The sequence below is a fragment of the Sinocyclocheilus anshuiensis genome, unplaced genomic scaffold (assembly GCF_001515605.1).
Source record: "Sinocyclocheilus anshuiensis isolate Anshui unplaced genomic scaffold, SAMN03320099.WGS_v1.1 scaffold868, whole genome shotgun sequence".
Lineage (NCBI taxonomy): Eukaryota > Metazoa > Chordata > Actinopteri > Cypriniformes > Cyprinidae > Sinocyclocheilus > Sinocyclocheilus anshuiensis.
The window spans coordinates 137,869-154,411 of record NW_015552624.1 but is presented as its reverse complement, the minus strand read 5'-3'; the positions used below and the strand labels follow the sequence as shown (position 1 = coordinate 154,411).

The window sequence follows — 16,543 nt, the reverse complement described above, 5'->3', positions numbered from 1 at the left end:
TGGAAATTCTTAATTATTGCCCTGATGGTGGTTGGTGTGATGGTGGAAGTCAATTATCTTTTGCTGCACATCAGAAATATATTCTTTGGTTTTTCTCATTGTGATGGATGATTAAGGGAATTTGGGCTTTGTTTTCCCTCCTATTCATATTTCTGTGAAACAGGAAGCCATGGCTGGATAATTCCATGTTCATAATCACCCTGGAGTGCTCAAAATTGTAAATATGAATGGGAATATACTTCAGAGATATTTTACTCATAAGAATTTCTAGGGGTGCCAATAATTGTGTCCAACGTGTATTTGAGAAAAACATTTATTTCATAATGATATTTCCCCCCCATTTTAAATTCTTATCATCCAATGAAAGGTTAGATTTTTGTGAATTTTTAAAATAAAAGATCAAAAGGATTAACAATGCAGATTAATTTTCACAGCCTTCTTTGTTCATATTTACCAAGGGTGCCGATATTTTTGGCCATGACTGTAAGCTAAGCGAGTTAAGCAGTCATTTAATATAGACTTTGGCTAATTGTAGTGTTCCAATAAACCATGTTAAAACTATTCTTCTAGTATTATGCATTTATTTTTCGTTTAATATAATTTCTGAACAGAACTTTGATTTTTCAAGCATAGTGAAATAATTTGGCCGCGGAGCGGTGTTTCTGATCAGTGGAGCGAGGAGTGGAACGGGAAATGGTGAACTCGGAGCGGAGCTGGAGCGGAGTGATTATTGAATGCTTGGAGCGCAGAGGGGAAATTGTTGCCGCTCACATACTCTGATCTGAAGTTGCATTAGATGTATTTACACAGACTGTTTGATGAAGCTGAGGTGCCATAAATGAATTTTCACCACAAAATTGCATATGTATGCATAAATAATGTGATAACCTTAATGTTGATGTTGTTGAATATACAAATAAGAAATGTTGGGAAAAATGCACTGATACATTAAATATGAAACTAAACCAGCAGTAGGTGGCGGCAAATGACTGTTTAAATGAGTGAGTCATTTAGTCATTATTTCAACCGATTAGTTTAAACGGCTGATTCATTCAGAAATGAGGCAAGTGACTGTCTTTATGAATGGGTCACTCACTGAATCATTGACTCACTCTATTCGTTCAAAACGTGGATTCTTTAAGTAATGAATGTGTTGGGTCTGCTGTGGCTTTGATTGGAGCTATTTTTGTTTGCAAAATTGAGCTAAAACAGTCAATATTGTCTAAATTGTAAGTCACTTAACTTAACATTTTGTTTATTGTATAAAATCAGTGTTACATTGCAATCATTCTGATATTCAGGAAAACATCTTGGTTGTGTAATTTTGCTTACCTATTATAAATATAATTTTTTTATGCATCTATAACTTTAAGTGTGTGCTGTTGCGCTCATTTGTTTTGATTTCTGCATGAGTCTCTATCTCAGACAGGCTGCGCGAGCGTCATCACAACATCAATACATTATCAGTCGCCGTTTACACTGAATGCAATAAAATCAAAATCATTCTCGCACGAAAATTTGTGGTGGCCAAGTTTCAGTGCTTCCCTAGTTATGGTTGTTACTGACGTTTTAATCAGGCTTCTTGTCCGGACTGGCTAGTAAAATTCTCTCTCACTTGCCCCTTTAAAAAATCTACTTGTCCCAGACGAGCGCTAATCGAGCCCTGTTCCCCCACGGTTTACTTTGACCGTACACGTATTACAAATTGCGAACTTTGTGTCTTCTTCACTCACAGTGAAGAACTACCACGCCGACGACGTTTACATGCAGATGTGAGCGTAGCAGTGATGTCAAAACGGACCGGCTCGGAATCGGCAACACGTGAGACTGACCGGTCCGGGCCGGGCCGATCACACGGAAAATTGGCTGATTCCGGTCTCTGGCCGGTCGATCGGTGCATCTCTACTTTTATCTCTGAGGCAAAACCAATATCAAATTTTTCTCTCTCCCTCTCTCTCTCTTTATTACTATTATTTTTTTATCGATAATAATAAATATTGTTATTAAGTATTTATTAATTATGAATAATAAATATTTATACTACCGTTCAAAGGTCAATACGATTTTTGTTTCTGAAAGAAATTAATACTTTTATTTTGCAAGGATGCATTAAATTAATAAGAATTGCAGTGAAGATCATTTATAATGTTACAAAGATTTCTGTTTCAAATAAATGCAGTAATTTTGAACTTTCTAAAAATCAAAGAATCCTGAAAAAAATCTAGGAACATTATGGCACAATTTATTTTTTTTTTTCTTTTTATTTTTTTATGTTTCTTGAGTAGCAAATCGGCATATTAGAATGATTTCTGAAGATCATGTGACACTGGAGACTGGAGTAATGATGCTACAAATTTTGCTTCGCATCACAGGAATAAATAATATTTTAAAATTCATTCAAATAGGGAAAGTTATTTTAAAGTGTAATAATATTTCACAATATTACTGTATTTGTTTGACTATTTTTTTGTTTTTAATGACAAAAGCACCTATAATGCACAGCAGGAGTTTGAGATGTTTTGTCCCTCTTCTCTAGATGACCAAAATGTTGGACCTGCTGGAAGACTTCCTGGAGAATGAGGGCTACAAATATGAGCGTATTGACGGAAGCATCACAGGAGGCATGAGACAGGAAGCCATTGACCGTTTCAATGGTGAGTTCAGATGTTTGCTATGTAACTGATGTGGTTTGTTTATTTGTTCTTTCTTGTTCTATATAAACTCCATTTCTAAGTGCCATAATGAATTTTGTTTTTCACTCTAGCACCTGGTGCTCCCCAGTTTGTTTTCCTGCTGTCGACCAGAGCCGGTGGTTTGGGTATCAACCTTGCGACTGCAGACACAGTCGTCATCTATGACTCAGACTGGAACCCTCACAATGACATTCAGGTGAGATCAGGCATCAGCAGTTGTCTCTGATGTTTGACATCAGGATAATCTGCTAAAAATCAGTAAGATCTGCCTTGATAAGCTGAAATGACTTTTTTCATTTTGATTTTTGTTCTGTTTTCTCTTTGTAGGCCTTTAGCAGAGCTCACAGGATTGGTCAAAACAAAAAGGTGATGATTTATCGCTTCGTGACCAAAGCCTCTGTTGAAGAGAGAATTACTCAGGTACACTACAGTTCTTCTGTGAAACAGAATGTTTTTGCCAACACTGTCTTTTGAATCTAAGCTGAATGGTCTTTATTTTATCTCAAGGTGGCCAAGAAGAAGATGATGTTGACTCACTTGGTTGTGCGCCCTGGATTGGGCTCAAAGACTGGTTCGATGTCCAAACAGGAGCTGGATGACATTCTCAAATTTGGTACAGAGCAGCTCTTCAAAGACGAGGGAGAAGGTGTGCTTTGAGTTACAAGACTCCTTAATTTATACTAATACAGTTTCTCACCCAAGGAACTGAAATTGGAATTGGTTGTGTTTGTCTGTTAAGGAGAGAATAAAGAAGAGGACAGCAGCGTGATTCACTATGATGACAAAGCCATCGACCGACTGCTGGATCGTAACCAGGACGCCACAGATGACACCGAGCTCCAGAGCATGAACGAATATCTCAGCTCCTTCAAAGTGGCTCGATATGTGGTCAAGGATGAGGAGGAAGCGGTGAGTGCCAATAAAGAGCACTGTTAAATAAAAAGTATTTAAGTAAATACATTTTTTTTTTTTTTTTTGGCATAAATGTAATCCATTCTGAAGCAATAGTCTCATTTAAAACAATAATTTCACTCTATTTGTAATATTTGCCATAAATTGATTTCTAGGACACTTTTTAGTTTTATGAAGGGCAATATTTTCCTAACCTTACTAAATGTACGTGTCATCATTTATGTCAAATTCTTAAATTATCAATACATTCAGTTAGAATAATTAGACTCTGTATGGTTGTTACCATTCAAATGAAATCAGTATCAACAAACTCCATCTTTCCACTGCAGAGGAAACTGAAGCTGCATCGACAATTCTATTTAGATGTATTTACTCAGACTGTTTAATGAAGATAAGAGGTTCCATAAATGCATTTACACAGTAAAATTGCAAATGCATAAATAATGTTATAAGATTAATGTTTTATTTTTTTTAACATATAAATATAAAATGTTGGAAAATGCAATGATACTTTTAAAGGGGACCTATTATGCAATTCACTTTTGCATGGTGTTTGGACATAAATGTGTGTTGGCAGTGTGTGTACACAACCACCCTATAATGATAAAAATCCACCCACTCCTTTTTTTTTTAATCCCTATAAATCATAAGCAGTGTCTCCCAACTACCTGTTTTCCGAATTGGTGCTAATGTGATGTCACATTAGCTACAGGCCCCGCCCACGAATGTTGAGAGACACTGCCGTTTTAACATAGAACCGTAACATAGATCGTAAATAGGAATGTGGGAGTTAAAATCGCATATGAAAGCAATGTGAAGTCGACCGCTGGAATTAGTCAAGGTCATAATCACAAGTGGGGCTTATAAAGTTTGTAATAGCATGCGATGGCACCATGAGTTATTTTTATCGCGCCATGCTCCCGTCTGTGTAATTCATAAAGTGCATTTTTTATGCACAGTACAATCAGATGACTGACTTTTAAACTGAGTGCGTTTTCTGTAAAGATAACAGGCTTGTACTAATAGTGGAGTGTTTATTTACAAAAGGCTAGCACCAGTATTGCCAGAGCTTGAGCTCTTGAAGCTCCGCCCTCTTCTCAGGGAGCACCAGCTCATTTGCACTTAAAGGGAAAGATGAAAACGGCGCGTTTTGGCTCATACCCTAAAAGTGGCAATTTTAACAAGCTATAAAAATTATCTAAGGTATTTTGAGCTAAAAATTCACACACACACACATACTCTGGGGACATCAGAGACTTATTTTACATCTTGTAAAAAGGGGCATAATAGGTCCCCTTTAAATATGAAACCAAACCACCAGTAGGAGGTGGCAAGTCACTGTCTTAATGAGTGAGTCACTGATTCAACCAATTAGTTCAAACGGCTAATTCATTCAATAAATAAAGCAAGTTGCTTTCTTTATGAATGGCTCACTGAATCATTAACTCACCCGATTCGTTCAAAAATGCTGAATCATTCAGTAACGAAACACCGCTGTGTGTTGCTCGGAGATGCGCGGCTGTTCTGCTGTGGCTTTGCTTAGAACTATTTTCGTTAGCAAAAACAGTCAATAATGTGTCTAAAATGTAAGTCATTTAATATTAACTACTTGTTTATTGAACTACTGTTGTATAAAATCAATGTCACATTTCCAATCGTGCTGGTGCTTGGTCGTGTGATGTTGCTTACCTATATATGTTATATAGAATATTTAGCTTTTTTTTCTACCACAGTATGTTTGTTCATGTTTTTTTTGTGTGTGTGCTGTTGCGCCTATTAGTTTTGATTTTTCCGTGAGTCAGATAACGTTAGGCTGCACGAGCCTCAACTGACGCAACCTTGATACTGTCAATACATTATCCGTTATCAGTCACCGTTTACTCTGAAAGTAATAAAATCAGAATCATTCTCACCAAAGTTTCAGTGCTGCCCTAGTTATTGTTTATTATTGATGTTTTAATCAGGTTACTTGTCCAGTCGGGCAAGTAAAATTCTCTTTCACTTGCCCCTTCATGAAAGGTGACAAGCGTTTCCAATGTTATTTAATACATTTCTTTTACAGATTTATTTACAATGAAATATGACAATAGTAATACAATTTGGTGTAAAGGTTTTAAAAATGAGAAAATTAAGACAGCCTTTTAATTTTTTAACTTAAATTTTACGGTTATACTGTAAAATAAAATGATGACTTTTATTATTATTTGATACTTGAATTATTTTGAATGATATTTCAGTGAAATATTACAATAGTAATTTAACTTGGTTTTAATCTTTGAAAATGAAACAAATAAGATGGCCATAAATTTGTATTGTAATTTTACAGTTATACTATAATAATTATAATTGTAATTTTAATTAATGCTGTTTATATTGTAATATTGTAATATTTTACTTTTTAGTAGTTGTAGTAATAACTATTATTAATATTATTATTATTATTTTTTTTTTAATAGTTATATTGATATATAATCATCATTTTTGGCCAAACTGTGAAGCCTTACAAACAAGCACATCAAACCTAGAGCTCTTTTTTAATGCATTTTTTATTTTATTTTAAATGGCACAATTAGTTTTTTTCAGAAAAATGTGCGTTTAGCATTGTTTTTCGACAACTCGTGCAGCTGTAGTTGGCACACATGCTATGACACGTGAAGCTGTGGTTTAGTCACGTCTCATAATTGGCATGTCTTCTATAATACGGTTATATGTGTAATTTTTTACCATCTCCTGCTCTTTTTCACCGTTTCCTGTCTTCTCCCTCAGGAAGAGGAAGTTCAGAGGGAGATCATCAAGCAGGAGGAAAGTGTGGATCCAGATTACTGGGAGAAACTGCTCAGACACCATTACGAGCAGCAGCAGGAGGATTTGGCTCGTAATCTGGGCAAGGGCAAGCGAATCCGCAAACAGGTCAACTACAACGACGGCTCTCAGGAGGACAGAGGTGAGAGATGTGCTTAACACTATTAAACTGAACCAAAACTAAACTATGAATCAAAAAACTATATTGAAATTTTACAAATAAAAATTTAATTAATACAAATAAAATAAATCTCTTCATTTAAATAAACTAAGGTTTTGACTCTGCTCTTTCCATTTTAAATTAGAGGCGACCACTGCATTTTAACCACAGTCCAAACAAAGATGCTGCATACATGCAGCATGAGCAGTTTTTTATTTAAATTAGATTAGTATAATTTCGAAATTTGAAGCAAAAACAGAATGGTTTGACTTTAGCTTCGTGAAATTATGCTACATAACACATGTGAATGAAACAAAACCAACAGATGGGCTGAATGAGAGTGCAAATTCATTCTCTGACAGCAGGTGGCGGTTATGAAACGGGAGCAATATAGCATTTCCTTGGTTACCACTGTAAACAAAGCAGCGCTGCTACTTAAATGTGCATTATACAGAGAACAGATGAAAAGAAAATACCATCTAATCTTTTCTGAAGACAGTCAGCTCCCCTCAAGAGATGCATACATATAAACCCCCAATATTATCGCGATTTGTTTAACACCTCATGTCAAGTTCACTACAGGATTTTAAGCCCGATTTGCAAGTCAACAAGCTTGCCGACAGGTGTGATTGGGAGAAAATCAGTGGGTGATCAGCACTCGCCAATCTTAATGTGTGAACTACTCAATCAAAGAGGCTCGTCGACGTCTCACCGATGCCAGACAAATATCTAGCATGCTAAATATCTGGACGTGTCGGCTGACTCGACATCCTGTGGTGTCAAGTGTCTCAATGGGCAACAGCCAATGAGAGTGCAAGGCATGAGTTGAGGTCAGCAGAGGAAAAACAGCAGCAGCAACATGGCTTCAAGAAAAGTGTGGACACAAGAAATGGAGCTAAATTTAATTGAACTGTGGCAGGAGCATGAATGCCTTTATGATGTTTCAAATGCTAATTTCTTACCGACGTCCATTTTCAAATAAACAACAACTCCTGTTTTGGGCGTTGTTTCGCGTCATTTCACATTCCACTTCTCACGTGTGTTTTCATGACAAAAAATGGTTTGGGGACCAGATATTGATGTTGGGTGGCAGAGTTGTTGTCAGCTCGTGTAGTGTGTGATCATTTACGTAGTGTTACATAGTGTGAACACCACAACGACTTCAAGACAGAGACCGCAAGTCATGTAGTCTGAACAGCACAGCGATCTGCAGACACTTAAAGTCATGTAGTCTGAATTAGGCTCCAACCGACTTGAATCGCCACATATTTATATCGATTTTCAACCGGCTCGGGGTGCATTGTTACATTCCTACTAAACAACCATTGAAAGTGTTTTTAAGTTAATATGTTAATCATCTTTCTTGTTTCGTTACAGACTGGCAGGATGATCAATCTGATGGCCAATCAGATTATTCTGTTGCTTCAGAGGAAGGAGACGAGGACTTTGACGAACGAACAGAAGGTGAGACTGGCATGACGATGATCAAACACAGGATTTTAGAAATAAAAAAATATTTAAAAATGTTTAAACCCCTAAAATTGTTCACTGTCGTCTTGCAGCCAATTCACGGCGACCCAACAGGAAAGGCCTCCGAAACGACAAAGACAAACCCCTGCCCCCCCTGCTGGCCAGAGTGAGCGGCAACATTGAGGTGAGTGAAGGATACCTGGGATTTTTGTTTTCTTAAACTCGTGTGTTTTTAGTTTAACTTACTAAAACTCTGTTCGGATTTGGCAGGTGTTGGGTTTCAATGCTCGTCAGAGGAAGGCCTTCCTGAACGCGGTGATGCGTTATGGGATGCCGCCTCAGGACGCCTTCACAACCCAGTGGCTGGTCAGAGACTTGCGTGGCAAATCAGAGAAGGAGTTCAAGTGAGTTTCATTTAAGTTAACAACTAGGTTATGAATATTATATAAATTGGGGGGGGGGTATGATTTATTTTAATTACAAGCTGTGCAAGATGTCATCAGTTCCGGGGCTAACTTTACTTTTGAGGGTTTTTCGTAAGTGTTTTAAGGTTGTGACTAGATTAAAAATACCAAAAATGAAAATTCTGTCATTAATTACTCACCCTCATGTTGTTCCAAACCCGTAAGGCCTTCGTGCATCTTCAGAACACAAATTAAGATATTTTTGATGAAATCCGAGAGCTTTCTGTCACTGCATAGACAGCAACGGAACTGAAATGTTCAAAGCCCAGAAAGGTAGTAAGGACATCGTTAAAATAGTCCATGTGACATCAGTGGTTCAACCGTAATTTTATGATGCTACGAGAATACTTTTTGTGTGCAAAGAAAACAAAAATAACAACTTCATTCAACAATTTCTTCTCTTCGGGTCAGTCACGAGAGTACCACGACGCATGCGTGTGGTGCTGCTGACGTAGGAGCCGGCGCTCTGACATAGAAGTAGAGGAATGCACACGCATGTGTCGTGGTACTGTCGTGAACGCGTGGCGAAGACCGACACGGAAGAGGAGAAATTGTTGAAAAAAGTAGTAATATTTGTTTTCTTTTCTTTCTTTTAGAAAAGATGCATTAAATTGATCAAACTGAAGTCTGGAGTAATGGCTGCAAAAAATTCAGCTTTGCATCACAGGAATAAATTGCGTTTTAAAATATATTCAAATAGAAATGGTTACTTTAAATTGTCATAATATTTTACAATATTGCTATTTTTACTGTATTTTTGATCATATAAATGCAACCTTGGTAAGCATAAGACTTTTTTTCAAAAACATTTTAAAAATCTTTGAACACTGGTTTATATGAATATATATTTCCATTTAATGGAATATAAATGTGTATTTTTATGTTAATCACAGGAACTTTCCATTTGTGCGACTTTTTTTTTTACATTTATCTGTAAGCAAAATGCTCCTAGAAAAATAAATACATAAAATCCTAGATAAATATTCATACCTTGTGTGTCTTGGATCTATGAACTGGTTCTAATGGTATTGTCCATGTGTACTATCTCTCAGGGCTTACGTCTCGCTCTTTATGCGGCACTTGTGTGAGCCTGGTGCAGATGGTTCTGAAAGCTTTGCTGATGGCGTTCCCCGGGAGGGACTGTCACGACAACACGTCCTTACTCGTATCGGTGTGATGTCGTTGATCAGAAAGAAGGTAAATGAGTAATGCATTATTGTAAATAACATGCAGTACAAAAGCCAAGGAGTTTACAAACAGATTATATGAAATTTGCAAGATGCATGAATAGCAAAATCCATTTTGCACAGATGTCTAATTGTTGGTGGTTGGATAACTTCCTTTTTCAGGTACAAGAGTTCGAGCATGTGAACGGTCAGTGGTCAATGCCCTGGATGATGGAGCTGAACGAGAATAAAACTGCATCCACTGCCGGCAGTCAGCCCGACTCCCCCAGCAAAACACCCTCTACTGGCACTCCAGCGGATACTCAGCCAAACACACCTGCTCCAGGTGCCACATATGCCACAACCTCTCTTATTGTAAGTTGATTACTGTTAAAATAAGCTGAACTATTAAACCATGCCTATTTGTTCTACAGATGGTGTTTCTAAAGCAGAAGATGGTGGAAAAGATGGCGATAAAGAAAAGGTGAAAAATGGAGACGGTGAGAAGGACACAAGTGAGAATAAAGACAATGAAGTGAGTATCAGCTTATACAACAAAATGTCTTGATCTCTGTTTAAAGCCCAATATACTCATTGTGAAGTTTTTTTTTCGTTCTTCACTTTGGGGTAAATATAAGTTAGAAATCTAAGCAGTGATGACTTTTACTGAACATTCTGACTCCGTTTACACTGCTGAGAGTGACCTTAGATGAATATGTAAATGTGCTGCACGCTTTGCTCTCACTAATGAAATAAATGCACAACAAAAACGACGGTGAGAAAACAGCAGTTAAGAAAGCATCAATGAAGATGTTTGCAGCAGCTCTGCAATTCTGCCCTCCAGTCAAGTCACATTGTTTATTTATATAGGACTTTACGCAATAGATTGCTTTAAAGGTCACATATTATACACCTTTCTGGAGTTTTATTTTAGGTTTTGATGTCCTTAAGAATATATTTGCGGTATAAGTACCAAAAACCATCTAAATATATTTTTACAGCTCCTTTCTCAGGTGCTCCTTTGAACAGGTCGATTTTGGTCTGTCTAATTAATATTCATGAGCCTCTCTTCTGATTGGCCTGTTGTTTTCTGAGTGACACATGGCCAGGCCAACCACAGGTAAGTAGGGTAATGTATGCTGTAGCCTGCTATGGCAAATAGAAAAATAGAAACACCTGTAATGATGGCCACTGCTGAGGGAAATGTTTTCCGGCCTTACATGTTTGAGCCGGACTCCGAATCGGCGACGACAGGCGACAGCCAACCACCTCATTTCGCGTTCCGAACGTTGTTTAAGTGACATACCGGTATTGCGGTATTTTCAAAATTCATATCATAACAAAAATAAAACCGGTATTCGGTATGAAACGGTATACCAGCACTAGTATGAGGGGAATGGGGGAGGGGGATCACGATCACGATGCCGGCTCAATATCGTGAAGTCTATCAGCCCAACCCTAGTTCGGAAGCCTGTGCAATGATGTAGTTTCCCGACATCCATGACTGAACAGCGTTTTCTTGACATGTTTCCGTGTTGTTGTTTCCCTTAATAAAATAAACAATCATTTAAAAACTGCATTTTGTAGTTACTTGCATTATCTTTGTGTAATATTAAAATTTGTTTGATGATCTGAAACTTTAAAGTGACAAATATGCAAAAAATTTAAAAAACAGGAAGGGGGCCAACAATTTTTCACACCACTGTAGATCTTAGACCTCAGTTATCATGAAAAAAGCCAGGAAATTTCAGTTTTGACAATATGGGACCTTTAAAGGGGATCAATTATGTACCTATTATGTAATAAACATGGATCAATGGTAGTTTGAAGGTGTTTACCAGGTGGAGTGAATTTTTCTGGAAAGTTCACTTTGTAAAGCTTTTTCAAACTCCTGAAACAAACTTCATTTTGGCCTGATTTTGTTTGTAATGACATCAGACCAGTTCATTCTTTGATTTTGTTTGAGGTATATTGGTGCCTAAATTTTCAGTGTTTCAACCATGTGAGGTTAGATGATTTTGGTTGTTAATAAGCTATTTCTATTTCTTCTTATCAATAGGTCATTGCCATTCCTGATGAAGATGACGAAGCTTCTTCTGCTTCTGAAGACAAAGGCAAAGATGGCGAAGAGAAAGACATAATGCCTGAAACCTCTTCAGATGGAGACAAGGCTGATGGGAAGCAAGATGAGAAAGAGGACGAGAAAGCGAAGTCTGGAGACGCTGATGAGAAGACCAGCGACAGCAAGCCCAAAGGATCTGAGGCTGAGAAGGAAACAGACACCAAAGGTGAATAAAAATGCCATTTACAACCCACTTGACCCTGGTAATATGGGTTTTCAGGGTTGAACGGGATCAAAAATATACTTTGTCTAAACATGGGGTGGCTAATTTGTTCATATGTTTTATTTTCAGGAGAAAAGAAGGACGATGAACCTGAGAAGATGGACACTACCCCTGTTACAGATGAGAAGAAAGGTCTGTACTACCTGACTGGCTTTGACATGATTACGTAGTTTCTCGCGTACCAACTTCACTAACTTGTCGTTCATTTTGCTCCAGGTCAGATGGACGAGAAGGATTCTGGTAAGACGGAGGAAGCGGGAAAACTGCAGAATGGAGAGAGTGCCAAAGACAGCACAGCAGGAGCAGCAGCAGCTGAAGAGAGGAAGAAAGCCAAAACACGGTTCATGTTCAACATCGCAGATGGAGGATTTACCGGTAAGATCTCCTGTTCAGAGTGTATTTTAGAAATTCTTCTCAGGTTTTGTACTAGCTTTAAAGCATAAGAGATTAGGTAAAGATGTTTTAGCCAGAAATATATTCTAAGTTTTTGAAAATATACCTTCTTAAGTTAGTTTTTGGTTAATATATATTAAAGGGGTCCTATTATGCTTTTTCACTTTTTTAACTTTAGTTAGTCTGTAATGTTGCTGTTTGAGCATAAAAAAAGATCCGCAAAGTTACAAAGCTCAAAGTCAAACTTCAAAAGGAGATATTTTATTTAACAGAAATCACTTTTCAAAAACTACAACGAACGACTAGTTTGGACTACAACACATATTTTCCGGAATTTGTGATATCACAAATATCGACAAATGGGACGAGACCTCTGGTTGAGCTGCACTAGAGAAGGCAACGAGTGTTATCACTATGTCGGAGACACGCTAGCTTTCCCAAGGCAGACGAACTTGGAGTGGTTACAATCATCCGGGTTTAAATCACGCTCAAATTGATTTTCAATTCAAGTTTATTTGTATAGTGCTTTTCACGATACAAATCATTGCAAAGCAACTTTACAGCAAATTAAGTTTCTACAATATTTAGTGGTAGCTTATCAGTGGTGACTGCCAGTTAATATACATATGCCAGAAATGTACGGAAAAATCAATTAAAGACGTAATCAAACAGACAAAGAACACTATTAACAGCAATTATTATATGATGCAATCAAACTTATAGCAAAATTTGGTAGTTCTGTATGTGGTTTCAGGGTTGGCATCATCTGAGGTCCTCTGAGGGATTGCCATCATCTCTTCTCAGGTGTTCTGGGTCCAGACTGAAGCTTGTGTAAATCCCATGGCAGAAACAGAGAAACAAATAGAGACATAATTAGCATAGCTGCTGTTCCAACCAATCAAAATTTATTTGTTTAACCCAAGCTTAAGAATAATAATGTGCATTTGATCAGATATAACTGCAGTACAAGATTATGAGATGCATTATTTGAATGCTTGGCCAAAGAGATGTGTCTTTAATCTAGATTTAAACAGGGAGAGTGTGTCTGAACCCCGAACGTTATGAGGAAGGCTATTCCAGAGTTTGGGAGCCAAATGCGAAAAAGCTCTACCTCCTTTAGTGGACTTTGCTATCCTAGGTACTACCAAAAGTCCAGAGTTTTGCGACCTTAGGGAGCATGATGGATTGTAGCGTGGTAGAAGACTAGTTAGGTACGCAGGAGTTAACCATTAAGGGCCTTGTAGGTAAGTAATAATATTTTGTAACTTGATACGGAACTATCAAGCCAGTGCAGAGACTGTAAAATTGGGGTAATATGATCATATTTTCTTGACCTGGTAAGGACTCTAGCCGCTGCATTTTGGACTACCTGTAGCTTGTTTATTGAAGATGCAGGACAACCACCTAGCAGTGCATTACAATAGTCCAGTCTAGAGGTCATGAATGCATGAACTAGCTTTTCTGCATCAGAAACAGGTAACATGTTTCGTAGCTTGGCAATGTTTCTAAGATGGAAGAATGCTGTTTTTGTAACATGGGAAATATGATTTTCAAAAGACAAGTTGCTATCTAATATAACAGCCAGATTTTTGACTGTAGAGGAAGTAACAGAATCTCTTGGATTACAATTTGCAATTAGACGGGATGTACTGTGTCTTTTGGTCCAATAAGTAATATCTCTGTCTTATCCGAATTTAATAGGAGAAAATTATTGGTCATCCAATCTTTTAAATGTTTAACACCTTTGTTTTCAATTCCCCCCCCCCCCTTCATTTTTACTTTTTTTTTTAAATACCTTGTGTTTTTTTCCTAGATGTTTTTCTACTGTGAACAGCACTTTGAGCTGCATTTTGTTTAAAATTTATTTTAACTATTTATTTTAATTTCATTTAATCTATTTTTAAATATTATTTAAACTATTTTAACTTTTTTCAACTAACTATTTACTATATTAGCTATTAATGTTATATTAGCTATTAATGAACTATTAATGTATTTATATTATTAATTGTATTTGATTTATTGTAACTATTTTAACTATATTAAATGTATTATCTTAACTATTTATTTTAACTATTCACTTATGATTTACTATTAATATTTATAAATATTTACACACACACACACACACACACACACACACAGTATAATATTTAAATGTCCAACTTTTGTTATAACAAAAATATAAAATATATTGTTTTACCTGAATTTCAGTATCTACAAAAATTTTTTAAAGGGGTCATATGATGCTGCTAAAAAGAATATTTTGTGTATTTGGTGTAATGAAATGTGTTTAAGCGGTTTAAAGTTCAAAAAACATTATTTTCCACATACTGTACATTATTGTTTCTCCTCTACGCCCCGCCTTTCTGAAACGCATCGATTTTTACAAAGCTCATTGGTCTGAAAAGCGAGGTGTGCTGTGATTGGCCAGCTATCCAGTGCGTTGTGATTGGCCAAATACCTCAAGCGTGTGATGGAAATGTTACGCCCCTTACCATACTGTGATGCCCTGTCCAGCCGGAGCGATGATTCAAAAACATTAAAACCCATTATAAACGAGGCATTCGTTGCATCCAGTGAGGACATAATTACGGATTATAATGATTTATACTGTCTTTTTACGCGTTGCGTTGCACAACGGAAACATAAAAACATGTCTGCATTTGTGATCGGAGAAATGACAAACAAGCGCTACTCTACACTGCTCAAAACTCGCGTTTGAATCATCAGTGTCAAATCCTTTAAATGAAAACGTACTTACAGTCTGTGAGCAGAGTTGGAAAGAGTACGAAAATATTCTACTCAAGTAAAAGTACCATTACATTAATTCAATTTTACTTAAGTACAAGTAAAAGTGCCAGTCTAAAAATCTACTCAAGTAAAAGTAAAAAGTAGCTCATTTAAAAATTACTACATTTTAACAGTGGGAGGCAAAAATGGGATAGGCCTATAAATCTCAAACCAGTTGTTTTTAATGAAAGGAATCAGTTATTTAGAATAATAAGACATTTGGACTGTTATCAGGCAAATTAAATCAGTGTCATCAAAATTCATATTTTCAATGCAGAGGAAACAAGCTTCAACGGAAGTGGCATTTAGATGTATTTACACACTGTTTAATGCAGGACATGAATGCATTTAACCTGCAGTTACTAATGCAGAAATAATGTTTTGATATATAAGACATAATGTTGAATACTCATCTGAAATTATAAGGGGGAAAAAAATCAAAAGATACTTTAAATATGAAATTAAATCCACCAGTAGGTGTCAGCAAGTCACTGTTAATAAGTGAGTCATTGCGAAATACAACTGGGTTTCGTTTTCAGTTGGGTCTGCTCTGCACCACTAACGCCTGTCTTGTCCGTCTGCATCTTTCTTATGATTTTAGCGCCAGTTTGCTCTCCTGCCCATTATTTACTGCAGTAGTTTCCAGGGAGCGATTTTTTTTTTTTTTACTCAGTAATTAATGTATTTGAAAATGTAGCGAAGTACAATACTTCAAACAAAATATACTTAAAAGTAAAATTACAGATTTTAAAAATTACTTTAAAAAGTAGAAGTACACAAAAAAGCTACTCAATTACAGTAATGTGAGTAAATGTAATTCGTTAATTTCCACCTCTGTCTGTGAGTCAGAGCAGCCGGCATTGTAGTCTACTCACACAGCGTCACACACGGCGGGCTAGAGTGAGCGGCGGCCGGCGCAGCGCGAAGGGGCGGGCGGCGGGCTTGCGGCAACCACATGTGACGACCCCGGGCTGGACTCTGCTTCGTCCACGGTGATCCGGTGATCCACAGCGCGAAGTTGATATATAGGTATATAGGTATTTCCTCAGCGACCAGCACGGATCAGCTCCAGGCATGATTGAGACTTTAGTCTTTGCAACTTTACAGATCTTCTTTATGCACCAAGAGCTTGTAACGCTCCAAAGAGAAAGGAAAAATTGAAATCGCATCATATGACCCCTTTACTACTTATCAGAATTTTCTTTTATACATTTTATGGTGTTTGGTTGTTTTGCTTCTTGAAGAATGATTTTATTGTTAGTAGTAAATAAGTGTAAAAAGGCCATAAGTTTAAGCATTTCTACTAAATTCTTTTTTTTTTTTTTTTGCAGAATTACACTCCCTG

General features: G+C 36.9%; 1 pseudogene; it reads left to right on the top strand.

The window, feature by feature from the left end:
- Nucleotides 1-16,543, top strand: part of LOC107666332 (chromodomain-helicase-DNA-binding protein 4-like) — a 77,831-nt pseudogene that overhangs the window by 51,078 nt on the left and 10,210 nt on the right.